Below are 15,612 nucleotides of genomic sequence, written 5' to 3'. Positions count from 1 at the left end.
ATATGTTTATGCCTTTCAAAATCACCTTTCCATTTTTTACAGAAGAAAATATAAATATAAAAACATAATGCAAACAAACATAAATATCTTTCAAAATATCAGCTTGTTGAATACTGTTCTCCTTTTTTACTTCCTGAAATTGTAGATGTCCCCACTGGCTGATTGAATCCTTATCTAATGAACAGCTTATTCCCGTTGCTAAACCAGGAAATGAAAGTTGTTATTGTCACTAGGCAGAAAAAGTGAGACAAGGGAGCAGAGTGTAACAGGGCTCAGAACATCCTCTATCAGCCTTTGTACAGGTCCACCCACAGCCAATTTCAATTGAAAGCAATGCAAACATAGGGAACCATATTAAAGAATGTAAAATTAATCAAGACCTTAAAGAACTTAAAAATAACCAAGACCTTATGCATCACTTTTTTGACACTATTTCAGTACCATGATTTTTGGATTGCATTCCTGTATGGTGAAATCAGCTTTTTCAGGCTTAAAATAGTGAGATGACTATTTAAATGACATATCTTTTAATTCTGGGAATCATCCAGTTGGCATTTTAATACAAGGACACAAGGCTGCCAGGAGAAAAGATAATTTGCTCTTTTTTTGGTTTTTTTTGCTTATGAAACGGTGATTTTTCATCCTTAGCTTAGGAGAATTTTACTTTTGGAAGAAGAGACAGTCAATCATTAGTTACATCATCAGTGTTCATAACCATCACACTATTGCATTCAAAGTTTGGAACAGCTAGTCTACAGCCCAGAAGAGGATAAAACAGTGTGTTAATGTCCATCCTTTGCTTCAATCATCAATACTCATTACATATATGGTACAGCCCAACCACCAAAGACTCTTCAAATCAATACCAGTAAAACTAGAGGCCTTCTAAAAATATTGCACAGGGCTGAATTATATTTGCAGGGAATACTGAGTCCATATTTTATTACAATTTGCTTTTGTTATGTGAATTTAGTTCTGGAGGAAGATACCCTACTCACAGCTCTGGAAGTGTGGTTTGCTGTCTCAGGACTGATGCTGCAGAGCAATGTCAGTAATGCTGACTTCCCAAATGCTTTAGTCCTGGTGTAATCACTTGTAAGATGAGAACAAATCCACCAACAATAAAGTTCAGTTAGTGCCTGTATAGCAGTTTATTGATTAAAAATTAAAACCAACAGTTCTGTTTGAAAAGATGCTGCACCGTGTAGTTCTCCCATGTCATAAAATGGCATCTTGGGGTAAACTCTACCAGAAGTCAACTGTTCATTCTTCTAGATATCAATATCAGACTCTGAGAAGGGCAGACCTCAAATCCTTTACAAAGGCAACACCATTTTATAGTAATAAACAATATTTTAAATTTTGTTTTTGTCATGGATATCATGTCCTAAAGATAGACCATTTTATTAAAATGAAAAAGAAGGTAATTTGTCATAATATGACATTGTAAATAAATAATTTGTGGGTATGGGTGTTCACCAGGTAATAGATATTTTATGAAAGGCAGAAAAGTTGTAGGGCATCCTGGTTGAGAGCTAATTATTACCCTTAATAAAATGGAAAACATTCTCTTGTAAATCAATAATTTATCTTAACAGTCTTACACATCTGGAAGTGCATCCATCTTTTGGTGTGTTCTCTTACACTAAACCACTGAAACAATGTATGACCCCTGCCCAGCCCTGACTGTTCCTGCCTAGCTGCTCCTGGCTCTCCCTTCCAGACTGCTCTAGGTGGACCTGGGTCCTGGTCATGGTTCTCTCCCTTGTTGTCCCAGCTAATGGACTGGATTTGCTGGATGGACTTAGGAACTCCCTGTAGGCAGCTCTGTCTCCATCCCTGTTTCCAGTCCTCTTTCTCAGAAAGGTTTTGAACCTGTGTTCCAGCCCTGGCTCCATCTCTGTTCTCTGAAAACTAGGAACTTTTGTTGGAAACATCCCTCAGATATTTTTTTTACCCTGGTGGTTCCAGCCTAGCAGATGTGAAAGAATGAAATACAGTCAAACTGGGGGTGTTTTTTTCTGTCAGTGCAGCATGTATTTGAATTTATCTCATCTGCGTGAAGGTGCTGTGTTTCTAGCTGAGTCATTGTTAAAATAACTCATATGAACCACACTCCACGTAGCTTACTCAAGTTATGTTACTACATTCTAAATAAAGGACATAAATAGAGAAGGAAAAATAAATTTTCTGTTGTTGCTAGGGGATTTGGGAACTACTGTTTATATCAGCAAGGCTACTGTGTATGGTTCAAAAATTAAGTTACTGCAATAAATGAAGAATTCCTTTCTGCTAATTGTGTCATAGGAAGCAGGCACTACTTTTGCTGGTACTGGCTATGTCGGAGGTGTGAAGTCAATAATCTGTGACAATCAATAAAGATGAACAAGCAAGAAAAAAAGAACTGATTTGCTTTACTTGAGATTATGACCACACAATTATGACTGCATCACCTGGATTTTAATTTGAGGTGATACAAGAAGGGATAAGACCTGTATGTTTTTACAAAATTTAGATGGCCCAAAACACTATTAAACTATGAATAAGAGGACATTTCTTTAACTGAAACAGGTCTTTATACCAAACAAGATAAAAGCAAAGTGCACACGGTATAGGATGAAGTAATCAATTTAAAGTCAAGACCTCAGCTTTTTATTATATTTAATAGCAGACATTTCCCATTTTAAGTTTCCCCTAATGTTAGAAGGGACAAAATCAAATAAAATCTCTACAGGGCAGAAATAATCCACCCCTAAAATCTCTGAGAGTCATCAATTCAGAAAGTGCCTAATAAAGGACCTAATTCTTTTATATATTTGCTGATGTGTATCTTCAGAATACTTTACATTTCCAGTTTTTCTTTCAATGGAGCTGCTCAAGGATAAAGCATCAAGAAAGTGAGAACTAGACAAACTTTTTCACCTGCCTATAAGTTTAAGCAGTCTGTGAAACTTTATTTGAGAATACATACATTTTGACAAAATAACATTCTTTTATTCCTTCCCCCTCTGGGATTTTTCCAATTGAATTTATCTAAGTTTTTGAAATGAGAGGAGGGGAAAAAAAAACCCCAAAAGCCTTTCAGCTAGCAGGATGCTGAGCTTTTGAAGTTCTATTTTTATTTTTAATTGTATTTTAATTGATTGGTGATTGTGCAATAGAAATAGAAATCTACTGAACAGAAAAACTACAGGAACACATTAGCAAAGTAAGGTTTTTGCCAGTGTGTGTCTACAGTGACCTGAGTTGTGCTCACCATGTAATTCATTCTCTGGTTTCTTTACTGAGGCTGTCAACAATGGGGACAATTGGAACTAATTGTAATGGTAAATTTAATTGTCTGGATGACTATACATTATATGGAGAGTGATGTGCTTAATGACCCTTGGTTGCTACTGACCCAATGTCTTTTATCCCTCACTGCTCTTATTTTTATCTGCCTATCATTGTTTTGGGTGTCATGAACCCACTGAAGCCATTTTGTCTTTCTCTGACACAATCAGTGCCAAAATCTGCAGCAAACAATTTCTCTCTCATGGGTAATTTTAGGATGAAAACACATCCATCAGGAAAGATATCCCACTTTGATATTCAAGCAAGAGACAAGCTCTTGGGTCTATTAGGAAAGTTTTATTGTGATTTAATAGAAGATTATCATAATATACTTTATATACAATAATTTTATAGTAAAAGCATACTTTACTGTATTATAAGATAGCCTTATATAAATGATAACCTGAAGACCTCATTCAAATGCTCCAACTTCTTATTTTTTTTTTTTTTTCTTTTTCAAATCCAGTGTTGCAAGATGAAGACAGGGACTCTGGATCAGACTGCAGCTCTGTGAAGACATTTAAAATCAAAACATATTGATGTGCAAGTGCTTTAGTTTGAGGGTTTTCTTCTCTGCTGTGTGACTTGAAGGTGACTTTGTGATGAAAACTAGTGCAGAGGAGAGATCATTGTCTTTATATACTAATAATGGTCTAGCAGTCTCTCTGGGCAAGAAAAAAAAAAAGGATATTTTTCCACCTTCATTTTCACCACACTACTCCACTATTATTGTATACAATTATTGTAACATCCAATTAACATAAAAGGGAAATCAGAGGTCAGGGTGCTCTAAACAGCTGCAACAAAGATACTTGTGCATAATAAAGTGGATGATGTGTTTGATTATAGGGCCTAATAAAGGCCAAACCAAAGTGAAATAACAGAAAATCCTTATAAAGGAGACCCAATGCGATGCCTGATTCTAATGACTTCTACTCCAAACAGTCACTGAGGAGTGAAATGAAACAAATAAGCAGACATGATGTGCAAAGGGGAAAGGAAAATACAAATAAATAATTTCAATGTGACCAAAATCACAGCCACCTCAATCATAGAATATCTTGGGCTGGAAAGGACCTTAAAGGTCATCTGAAGATGATGTGCCAGGCTGCCACACAATAGATCAGGTTGCTCAGGGCCCCATCCAACCTGGCCTTGAACTATCCAAACTATCCTTGAACATCTACAATTTACCTGGGCAGCTTGTTCCGAGGCCTCACCATCCTCACAATGAAGAACTTCTTCCTAACATCTAATCTAAATCTCTCTTCTTTCAGTCTAAAATCATTACCCCTAGTCCAGTCACTATCTGTCCATGTAAAATGTCCCTCTTGCTCTCCTTTTTAAAGCCCCCTTCAAGCACTGAACATCTGCAGTGAGGTGTTAGCCAGAGCCTTCTCTTCTCCAGGCTGAGCACCCCCAGGTCTCTCAGCCTGTATTTGTTGTGGAGGTGCTCCATCCCTCCAGTCATTTCTGTGGCCACCTTCTGGCCTCTCTCCAGAAGGTCCGCACCTTCCTTTTGCTGAGGACCCCAGCCATGGATGCAGTACTCCAGGTGGGGTCTCCCAAGAGCATTCATTCCAAATGATTTAGGGTGATATGGATCATAACAGTTTGAATGCATTTACATGTAGCAACTTTTCCCCTCTTCCATAAACAGCCTTAGCAGATCAAAAAGTCTTTAGTTTCATCCATGTCCTAATTGTAACTTTGTGTCTGTTAGAAATCTTATCTTTATATTTTGTAACTGGGACTCACATTACTTTCTTTTACTTGTCAAACTGCACTCTGTGTCTGAGCAAATACAAAAATTGCTTGCAAAACCTTATACGTAATTCTGGCTATGAACAATTCCAATAATCCTAATGCCATTCCATTAACTTTTTCTGGAAAGAAAATTTCAAAAAGCTACCTTTCACAGGGTGCAAGCACAAGACCTAGACAGCTACAGTAAACAGATATTTAAATACTCATTATTTTTCACCCCTCACCTATATTTAATTGCACTGTCTAGCCTGTTGTGAATCAGTGAGCTTTTTAGAACAAGATGAATATGTGTAAACATAAATGCACTTTTGAAGCATATATTCACCTTTTCATATAAATAACAGAATTTTCAAGGAGGTGTAGAACTGTGTGTAGACCTCTCATTTCTGCTGTCTTGAGCTACACATAGAGCTGCAGGTAAATACAAAGCTGGAGACTTGTGGTGCTGTGCAGATGCAAAGAGCAGTCAGGCTTGTGCCACACAAAGTGGCAATGAAAGTGTGGAGGGCAGTGGGAGCTGACCCTGAGGCTGCTTCCACGGGAAGTTCAACATTTCTGCTGAGACCTTATTCTCTCCATGAGGCTCATTAGCTCAGGAAAAACACTGGATAAAAGCCACTAAATCCATTTGGGTCTGAGCTGATACCTCTGTGAGTTGACCTGAACACTCTGGGAAATGCAGTGCCTCAGGAAACGCCCCTCCTCGAGCCCTTGCCTCTAACAAGATGTCTGGGAGGGTGCAAACCTAGAAGGCTGCTGGCACCCTGGAAAAAAAATTATTTGGTGGAGTTTAATATCCTGCTTTAGACCTAATAAAGCTTCAAGGTCACTGCAGGCATACAAAATTGTTCAGAACTGAGACAGGATTTGGGCTCAAAGTCGTATTGGTGCGTCGATGTGTTTTTAATATGTGAAATAAACCTTTTAATTTTTAACTCCATCTAGCTTCTTTTTGGTGTACTCTATAATTACTCTCATGGGGAAAATTTTCTTTAGTTTGAAAAAGAGAATTTTCTGATAAGAATGTCCTAAGCAGGTCCATCCAACAGGCTGCTGGGTGTGTTTAAATTCTAATCAATATGTATACTGAGATATGTGGTTATTTGCAAGCAAGCCAGCTCTGTATGTCTAGGCTGCTATGAAACCTTACAGAAAATTAAACAGAAACTGGGCTCTGAGCCCAGGAAAACCAAACTACCACTGCCAAAAAACAATACACTGAAACATTATACATCTGACATAATACCAATTAGTCTCATTAGCTTTGTGTTTGCAAAAATCCTTTCTTAGCACTGTTATTTTTTAAAGCCCCCTCAGCCTGATTCTGCTTGTAGTAAGCATGTAATTCTCTATTTTTACTTGTCCTGTGATGTTTCAGTGCTCAGATATGCAAAACCAACACATTTTTTTTTACTCATGAAATATACCTAAAATCATGTCTCTGTTTTTGAAAAAAAAAAGAAAAAATGCCCATGATGCAGTCCTTCAGAAAAAAAAGTGAACATATAGCTCCTCCTCTTTTCCCAAAGGGAGGATCCAAAGCATGTGTTTCTTTTTGTGAGGTTTAAATTATTTCTTAGTTCAATAGTGAGTAAGGCCAGCTGCAGGCACTGCCGAGGTTGTACAGGAAAGACCATGTTATAAGTTTTGTTCAATAAATAATTATGCTCCTTTTGCATGGTTTCTTTGAGGCCTTTGATCACAAGAATGAACCTCTATTCATTTGGGTTTTTTTCTCTCCTGTTTACAAATGACTGACTCACTACTGTGTGATCCTGAGGGGTGCACAATCCAACAATGGAGTGAATCAGCCAAAACAGTCATGTCCTGCTTTAAATGAGCAGACTGTGGGTATTCAGAAACACCTCAGCTTCAAAAAGCAAAATGCTTATATTGTTGATTGTTAGAGCCACAGGGAGAGGAGCTTGCCTTGTGATAAAATGCTACTGGCACACATTTCACTGAGGATTTTTTATATTTGTATCCTGTGTTTTCTGCATGCTATTGAGAAGTCTTGCAGGAAGGAGGTATTTTCAGGTGCATTTGAATATATGGAAACATGGCAAAGTCTGTCAGAGCGTGAAATCAGATTAAATGAAAATACTGAGTCATGGAGGGGCAGTGCAGGATGCTGTGCTCAGAACAACATTGTTTAAACAGTGTTGGTGGTAGATAGGCTGGCAGGCCATGGTAGGACATGGTTTGGTTTCACAGGAAAAAGAAGTAATTTTATTTGTGGCAATGCTGTTCCATTCTTGTTTCACCTCATCTGTACATCAGATTTTGAAATCTCTGCAGAGCCAAAACACAGCAGGGAACGTGTAAACCTGAAATGTCTCAGTCTGGTCTTAGCGGAATATTTCAGTTTTAATTAAATTTTGTCCTTTCATTTTGTTTGATTGTAACATTTGCAAGAGTTTCACGTTGAAGTTACATGACTTTTCAGTGGCATAGGATGGATAGATCAATTACAGATCAGTTGAACACTGATTTATTGGCATCTCAAGGTAATAGCTGGAACGAGATATGAAAAGCAACATTCAAACAGGATATTAAATTGATTGAATAAGGACACAACACTAAATGAATATAGTGCAGCATAGACCTAACTTGCCTAGTTTCTGGCACCTTGTTGATTAACACAACACTAAGTGAACACAAGCTACTGCAAAACACTGGTAATCAGAATATGAAAAAAGTGATTGCAGTTTAAAGGACTGCACAAACAGGCTAAACTTAAAAATACTGGGTTTTAAATCCTTGCTTTTTCTTGAAATTCTATTATGTTTAAGAAAATAACCATGCATTTAATAGGAAATGGCCATACATGCTGAAGAAATCAAAATTCCATCCTTTAAAGCAAGAAAAGGAAGCTGTTCTGCTGCACATGTCTTCTCTTTCCAAGTCCATAGTCACACTGGTAAATTGGTGCTTTGGCTTATAAGGTTTTAGGAAAAGAGATGGAGCATGACATCTGAAAATTAATTCCTGAACATTTCTGGTATGACTATAAAATATAGTCAGCTAGACCAATAAAATAATTCTTTAGGAAACAAAGAGCTTAAAATTGTTCAATTGAAGACTCTGGATGAACTATCTCTGATTAAATCCACTGACCAATGAAAATATGATCATTCAGCTTTCTAATACGACTTTTCAAACACTTTTTTTTTCCTTCAGATTCTTCCTCTATAAATAATATAATGAAGTATAGTTATTCAAGGAGACACTTAAAAGACTAAAAAAATGCAATAAAATAGTATTTTTTTCAATGTCATCTACATCAAATCAACCTAATGAAGCCAATGGACACTTTTTTAGTCGCTTCTAAATTTCGGCCTTCATTTTGCCTGCCAACGCTTGGAACCTGTCATGCACTTTTGTACACTGTTTCTTCATCACAACCAAGGCAGCTTTTGTTCCTCTCTAATTTTTTCCTTTTCAAACCAATTAATATGAAGAGTAAGTTTACTTTGCATTTTAAGAGTAAAAGTCAATTCAAGGTCTTGGTCCCTGCTGTTAATATATTTTTTTGACTTTTCCTGAACATGCAGGGTCCTCAGTCAATCAGTCAATGCACAAACAAACCCAGCCTCTGTTATGAAGAACTTACAGCCATAGCTAACAACAGGCAGACACTGAGGACTAACAGGGAAAGAAAGGGCTTGTGTAAGAAGATGTGAAATATCTTTGCTAACACAAGCACAGCCCTGATTGCTCAGAAATAGTGAAACAACAGCAGCAGTTCTCATTTGTCAGACATTTCTACAGAAAGTCTTTTCTGGAGCACACCCAGTCTTGTCTGGTGAAGCTGTCTGCAGGGGTCATGTGCTGTTTCTGACTTGCCCACTGAAAGGCTGTTCCTAGCAGATGCCCTGCGTTGTCCGTATCCCTTGCCTCACCTTGGGACTGAGCTGCAGCCCTCAGCCTCTCCTAGCTCATTCCTGGATCTAGAAGGCTTGCTTTGGTCTTTGCCATGCCCACGTGTCCCCCTCTGCCTCTGGGGAACAGGATGAGACTGAAGGGCCATGTTGCCTGCATTTAAGTGCTCTTTTGCAAGTAACTTTCTTCAGCAGAATAATTTTGCATTATCTAATTGCAATCAAGTAACCAGTCAGCAATCGGTGTTTCCAAATCTGTTTTACATTCTGTCAAGCAGAGACAACGCTTTAGGATGAGCTGCAAGGTCTTTTTGTCAAGCTAGCAAAGGTTATGTGAGGATATAGAGCAGACACTTTCATAGCTCTTAACCATCACAGAATTGCTTCATGAGGCCCTATTTGCTTATTTGGTATACCAGAAATACTCACTTTGAGCACAGTAGCACAGTACAGGTGGATGTATTAAAATGGTAACCACCATACTCAAGCTGTAATGCTTCTAGAATCATTGCACTCATAACCCTCAGGAGTTGTGTTTGATTGAACTTGGTTTGGTTATTTGCCAGCTGCCTCCAAATATCTCCTTTTTATTACTTATTTTTTTCTGCTGGTTACGCAGATACTGGTGTGATGCTATCTTTCTTTTCTAGTTGCTAGTAACAATTTGTTACTAACTTCCTGAGAAGGTTTCACTAGCAAATTTGATTAATTGGGAAGGATTACATCATGAACAGGCATCTTGAAAACCTGAAGAGTTCCTTTTTCTGTTAATCTTACAAGTGGATACTTTGGTTTGTGTTTGTGAAACTGCCTCTTCCAGGGATCCTTTGGCAGCAGATGAAAAATCCCTCCCATGAATTCTGCCTTGAGAATCCGTGTTTCTTGCTACTGCATTGAACATCGTGGTCTAATAGATCTGACATATTCCAAACCCTTTTGGGATTGCTGACATTTTTCTTGCTGACCATGAATCAGATAATCTCTGCCTTTAACTTGTCTTGTGTCATTATCACAGCATTTCCTGTGCTGGAAAAGTAAACGGGGATAAGTACAATATTGGGGAGGTTTCCCACTCCCCTCCAAAAAGACAGCATTTCTCCTTGTTTTATCCCAATGTCAACAAACTCCAGTAGAAAAGTAAGCATAAGCCGCAGTTGAGTATCCTGGCTCACTCTCTAGCCCAGTTTGCTGATCTACCAACCCCTCCTGCATCTTCTGCTCTGTACACACATTTCTTCCTCTAAATAAGCGTGCTCACACTTGGGGGCTTTTGTTTAATCAGGTTGCTTTGGATTTTTAAAAGACCTTTTATCCCAGTTCAGTGATACATATTCTGTGTGAGCTTAAAAGATCCACATCTTTCTTGTGGTGGCTGTTGTTGTTTTTTGTTAGTTTTTGTTTTGCTTTGTTTGTTAGGTTGTGGGGGGTTTTGCCTTTTTTTTTTTTTTTTTTTTTTTGGGTTTAGTTTGGGTTTTTTGTTTTTTAACACTGCAGTTTGAGGTCACCTTTCAGCCTAATCCCTCAGGCACTTCTGGCAGCAACCTGAGTTGCCTAGCCTGGCTGCCTCTGGCCGCTGCAATGCATTCAGTTTGTAAATTTCCTCAGCCCTCTTGGTAGGGCTCTGTCTTTTAAGAGGCATAATTCAGCCTCAATTCTGCCACTCTGCTTTGTAACATTTGCCCGGATTGGATTTGTGTCTCTGCAGGTGGTCTGTCTCCAGCCACACTGCAATGAAATGAGCAGGACTGAAGGCAACTGTGCCATCAATCATTTCTCAGGGTAAAGAGCCAGGCCAAAGTCCTCTTTCTAACCAAGAAGAACTCACTCAAAAAATCCTAGTCACAAAGGCATCATTTTTCTGCATCAAAATCTTTTGGCCTACTGCTTGATGAGCTAGTGGTAGCAATGTTTGTTCAGACTAGTTCTTCCACCCAGTCTCTTCTTGGAGTGCATAAGTAATTAATCTGATACTGAATTTTCATCTATGTCAGGGGAAAAAACTAAACAAAGTCATTGCCCCATAGTGTAGGCTTTTTGTTTTTTTTTTTTTTTTTCACTTCAGCCTGTGGAAGTCTCATTAATCTATTATACCTGAACTGTTGTAAATACCTGACTTCCTAGTAGTCTGTCACTTAGCAAAAGTAAGAAAAAAAGTTATTTTACAATCCTTTGAAGGCATTATTTGATGCACTTTCAAGTAAATTTAAACTCCATAATATTAATTTTTAAGTTTAAAAAATATTGCAAAAAATATCCTCATCTTTAACAAAATTCTATGAAATGTGAAATCTTAAACATAATGGGTAAAACTTAGAATTAAAGTTCACAAGTCCTGAGGAGGAAATAAAATATGTCAATGGCACAATATTGCCTATGATCCAAAAGTTGAATGTGTAATTCCTCAATATTTTATTTTTTTCTCTATTGGATCTGTTACTCTGTGATAAACACAGAAGAATAAATTATTAGATTTTTTTAAAAGTAATTATTATCTTAAACACTGAACTATCTGCAAGCTTCAGAAACATCAATTTTGTAAGAAGCCTTCTGTAAAAATTTGCCACCTTCATTTTGCATGTCTTCCTGAAGTGGAGAGGATATTAAGGGCTTGATTCTGTTTTCTAAACACAGACATTCAGAGAAATCCAAGGATGTCCAAGACATCCACACTACGGTAAAAGGACCAAGATATGCCTGTCTGGACTTGTGATTCTTGCCTTGGATATTTTAAAGTGCATTAAATATATATTTATCTATTTAATGACCAATGTTTCCGGCCAACAGAAACTCAGTTCCAAAAGTCTTTTTCTTTCAGCTGCCAACCTGAAAAATACTATGACACAGTTTTAATGGAGCAATTTGAATTATATTGGCCTCTCCTTTGTGCTCATACCAGTTTCTATTGGTGCTTTTGCAGGTATAATTACCAAGAGCTGGGTCATCAAACCTTTTAAGTGGGCATCCAGATGTGGCACTCATGGATGTGCTGGCCTCTGAGCTGGACCTCAGCTGCCCCTTGGACTGCAGCAGACTGAAGGAAGTAGTTCTCAGGGCTCTGTTTAAGAGCCACTTGAACCCAGAATCACCTGAGATCTGCAGGCTGAGGTTTGTGCCCCTTGTAAGGAATGGCTTCCCTGAGTCTCTGCCCGACTGGTGAGCCCTTCCTGAGCCACATGCCTGAGTTCTCTCAGGATGTGAGCAAAGCTCTTCCTTGTTTGCAAAAGCACATTTCTTAAGTCTCCCCAGAAATCCTCACTAGAGAAAGTTACTGTCCTAGCCCTGAGGGCACCACCAGCTCTGGCCATCCCTGCCCACCCTCTGGGGCTTGCCACACTTCCCACAGCCCAGGACCCCATGCCAGCCCCCCAGAGTCACCAGCCCCTGCCCCAGCAATGCCCCAGCAGGGCTGGTCCTCATCTCCCCATGGCTCTGGCTGTGGGCTCCACCAAACCAGGCTCCAGCCTTCAAGGTGCTTTCTGGATTGCCCTTGGACCTGGCTCATAGCTGTGGATCTGCCCAGCTGTGCCCATCCCTGGTTCCCCAGAATCCTGTCTCTTCCTGTGCCCTGACAGATGCACAATAAAACAAAACATCTGATCCCCTTTGTGTGGTAAAATGCTCAAATAATATTTGTTCTAATGTCAGGAGGCTTTTGTTTGTTGGTTTCCTGATTTCACCCACCTTGACCATTGTTCAGCTCAAGACAATAATTATCTAATTTCTTTCCACATAAATGATATCTAGAAAAATAAGACTACTGCTGTGCCCACAGTAAGTGTACAGAGAGCTGGAACCTTCCATAAGTTAAAATGAAGTACTTTCTGATATGGTTGTGCCCAGCCTCATCAGTTGAAGCACCAGCATTTTCATAGCATTGTTAGTTCAGGAGGAAATAAATAATGGAGGAGTGTGTGTGTAAATCGAAGTGGGATCTAAACACCAATTTCTAATTCTTTACAAAGGATGCTTTCAAGCCAAATGTCCTCAGTGAGTATTGTTCAAGCCCCAAGTTGCCCTGTGAGAAGTGTGAGCATGACAGAAAACGCTTTTTTTCAGTTATCCAGTAAAAGACCTGATCCCTTTTAGTTTCTGTTTTAAAGGGAGTATCTTTGGGCCTAGGTCTGTGAAACCCAGAGATACTTCTCTACAGTTCAAAATAATATCTATTTTGTAAAAAGCAGCGGAATGTAGGACATGCACACATCCTCAATAACTCCTGCTGGCTGTCTGCTCCTCTGGTGTCCTGCCTTTCTGTGCCTTCCTTTTGGAGTTTTAGATCCCTCCTACAGGGAGACTGGCTACATGGCTATAAGATGCTGTGAAGCCTTGCACTGGAGGCAGGATGCTGAAATGTCAGGTGATGTGAATTGATACTGTGATGCTTAAATTCCACCTGTAAATTTAGCTGATGATGGCACACATTGTCCTTCCTGAGACCTAAGCAGCCCCACTGAGCACCGGGGTGAACCTCACACGCTGTATTGCAGTCCAAACATTGGTAGTGTACATGCCCATGCAGCTTAATTTTGGTTGCCTAAGTTGTGCACCCTCAGACATCCTTATTTCAGCTTGTCTAATCAAAAAAATTAAATAATCCTTGATGCAATAATTCCCTAAACAAATTTTTATGAATGTCTAATAATTGGTGGAGGAGGACCAGACACTAATAACACCATGTTAATCAAGAGTGTGGAGACAATTACTTGACAGACTTGTGTCTGGCTACTGACAGGCATAGACATGATGCACTTTGGGACTTTTAGTAAGATACAATTTTGTGCTTTAATTAAAATCTTTGCTGGGTACAGATTTATCCATTGTGTAGAAATGGAGAAAATTTGCACAAATGGCAGTAAAACCTGATGTAGTACGTGATCAGTATGAGCTAAAGGATGTTCAAGACTCAGGTCAAACAGGACTCAAAGGCCACTGGAGGCAAGAGGTGCCCCTGCTGCATCACACAGAGCACAGACTCCTTCAGATGCTGAGAATTAAGGAACAATGGGGCAGGAAGGATTATGATGTATATATACAGCTTGCACATCATGCTTGCCTGTATGCCTGATGCTTGTGTAAGTCATTGCAAGACTGTAATTAATAATCTGGACTTGTTACAAAGTTTGGTTTGTGGAGTATTTTGTTTGCCTTGTTTTTTTTTTTTTTTTTTTAAGAGGTTGTCGTTCTGCTGGAAGAGATGTCAGATTTCTCCCGCAGGTTTTCCTCTCAAGGTTGTAACCTGTGTTTGATCAGGAATCATTTGGAGGCTGTCCGCTCTGTGCTGCCTGGATGTCGGTTCCATCTTCGTTTTTGTTTTTTAATCTTTCTCTGTCAATGTGCCCTATCACATCCTTTTTTTTTGTTTTTTTTTTTTTTTTTTTTAAATTTTTTAATCCCCAGTAGTTATTTTCATGTTTCTTGCCTGCTTTTCTCAGGCTTCCAGAGTGCAGCCAGAGAAACTAACAGCTGAGTGACAAAGGACGTTCAGGGCAGGGTGCACCTTCATAGAGAGAGAGAGGAGGGCTGATAGCGCTTGATGCAGAGGGATGTTTCCTTTTACAGAATGCACATTGAGAGACATCTCTTCCTTCGAGAAATGAGGCATTCAAAGAGTTATTTTAATGCTACCATACATGCTTGTATAACTAAGCCCTAACATTTTCCTTGCAATAGTAACAATTTGATCTAAAACGCAAAACTGTTCTCGAGCATGCCAGGCTTTTTGTGCTGAAGCCCTTAAAGGGCAAACTGCAGCAGCAATTGCTTTCATGTTAATGACTGCTACAAGGAAGGACTTAATTTTGTGATTCATAAATATCATTAAACTCTAATTTATAAACATGATCCTTTCAAGATATAAAGTAGCCAATCAGGCCAAAGCAATTAGAATTTCTACATTTTGTGTTTTTAGTATAAGTTCATTATTTCTGTCTGTATATTCTCAGTCTTAGGGCTGCCATTAGACTGTATTAATGAGAACATGACACTGAGCCAATCTTAGCAACAGCAGCTGTACCAACAAAATGCTCTCCTGAGGAATATTGATTTCCTTTCTTGGATGTACTTAAACAAAGGCTGGTATTGCAGACATCTTAACCTCTGTGTGTGCTTTAGTCTTCTGAACAGTACTGCATCATTGCCTTTATTTATGAGAGAATTATTCTGTACTTTGACAGAGATGCATAGCTTTAATTGCTTAATTGCTAGCTCATACAGATAATCAGGATTAACCATTTTTTAAAAAATATGTTTTTCTAAACAGACTAGTTCAATAATTACATTTTTGACATTAATAAAATATACCCTAATATGAAGACATGGTGGAAAAGAAAGCACAGAATACAAAATATTACTGATTTCTTGGTAGGGAAAATTGGTCTTTTTCTCATTAAAAGTGTCATTTCAGTAAATGCTTCAGAGAGGAGACCAAAATGGCTTCTTGGGATTCTTGGTGGTTGCTGCAGGAGACAGTCTGTGAATTGTGCCCATGTTTATTGATTGCTGGAGAGCTAGGCAGATCCAGCAGGACAACAATTCATAACTCATCTCAAAAGTGCACTCCTATGCATTTGTCTTCCTTGCATTTTTAACACTCCTTTCTCTGCTCACAGTGTTGCATGTGCTGTTCCATTTG

This window comes from Serinus canaria, chromosome 2, assembly GCF_022539315.1.
Source record: "Serinus canaria isolate serCan28SL12 chromosome 2, serCan2020, whole genome shotgun sequence".
NCBI classification, from domain to species: Eukaryota; Metazoa; Chordata; class Aves; order Passeriformes; family Fringillidae; genus Serinus; species Serinus canaria.
The sequence above is the reverse complement of the archived record's forward strand: the minus strand, read 5'-3'. Positions refer to the sequence as shown.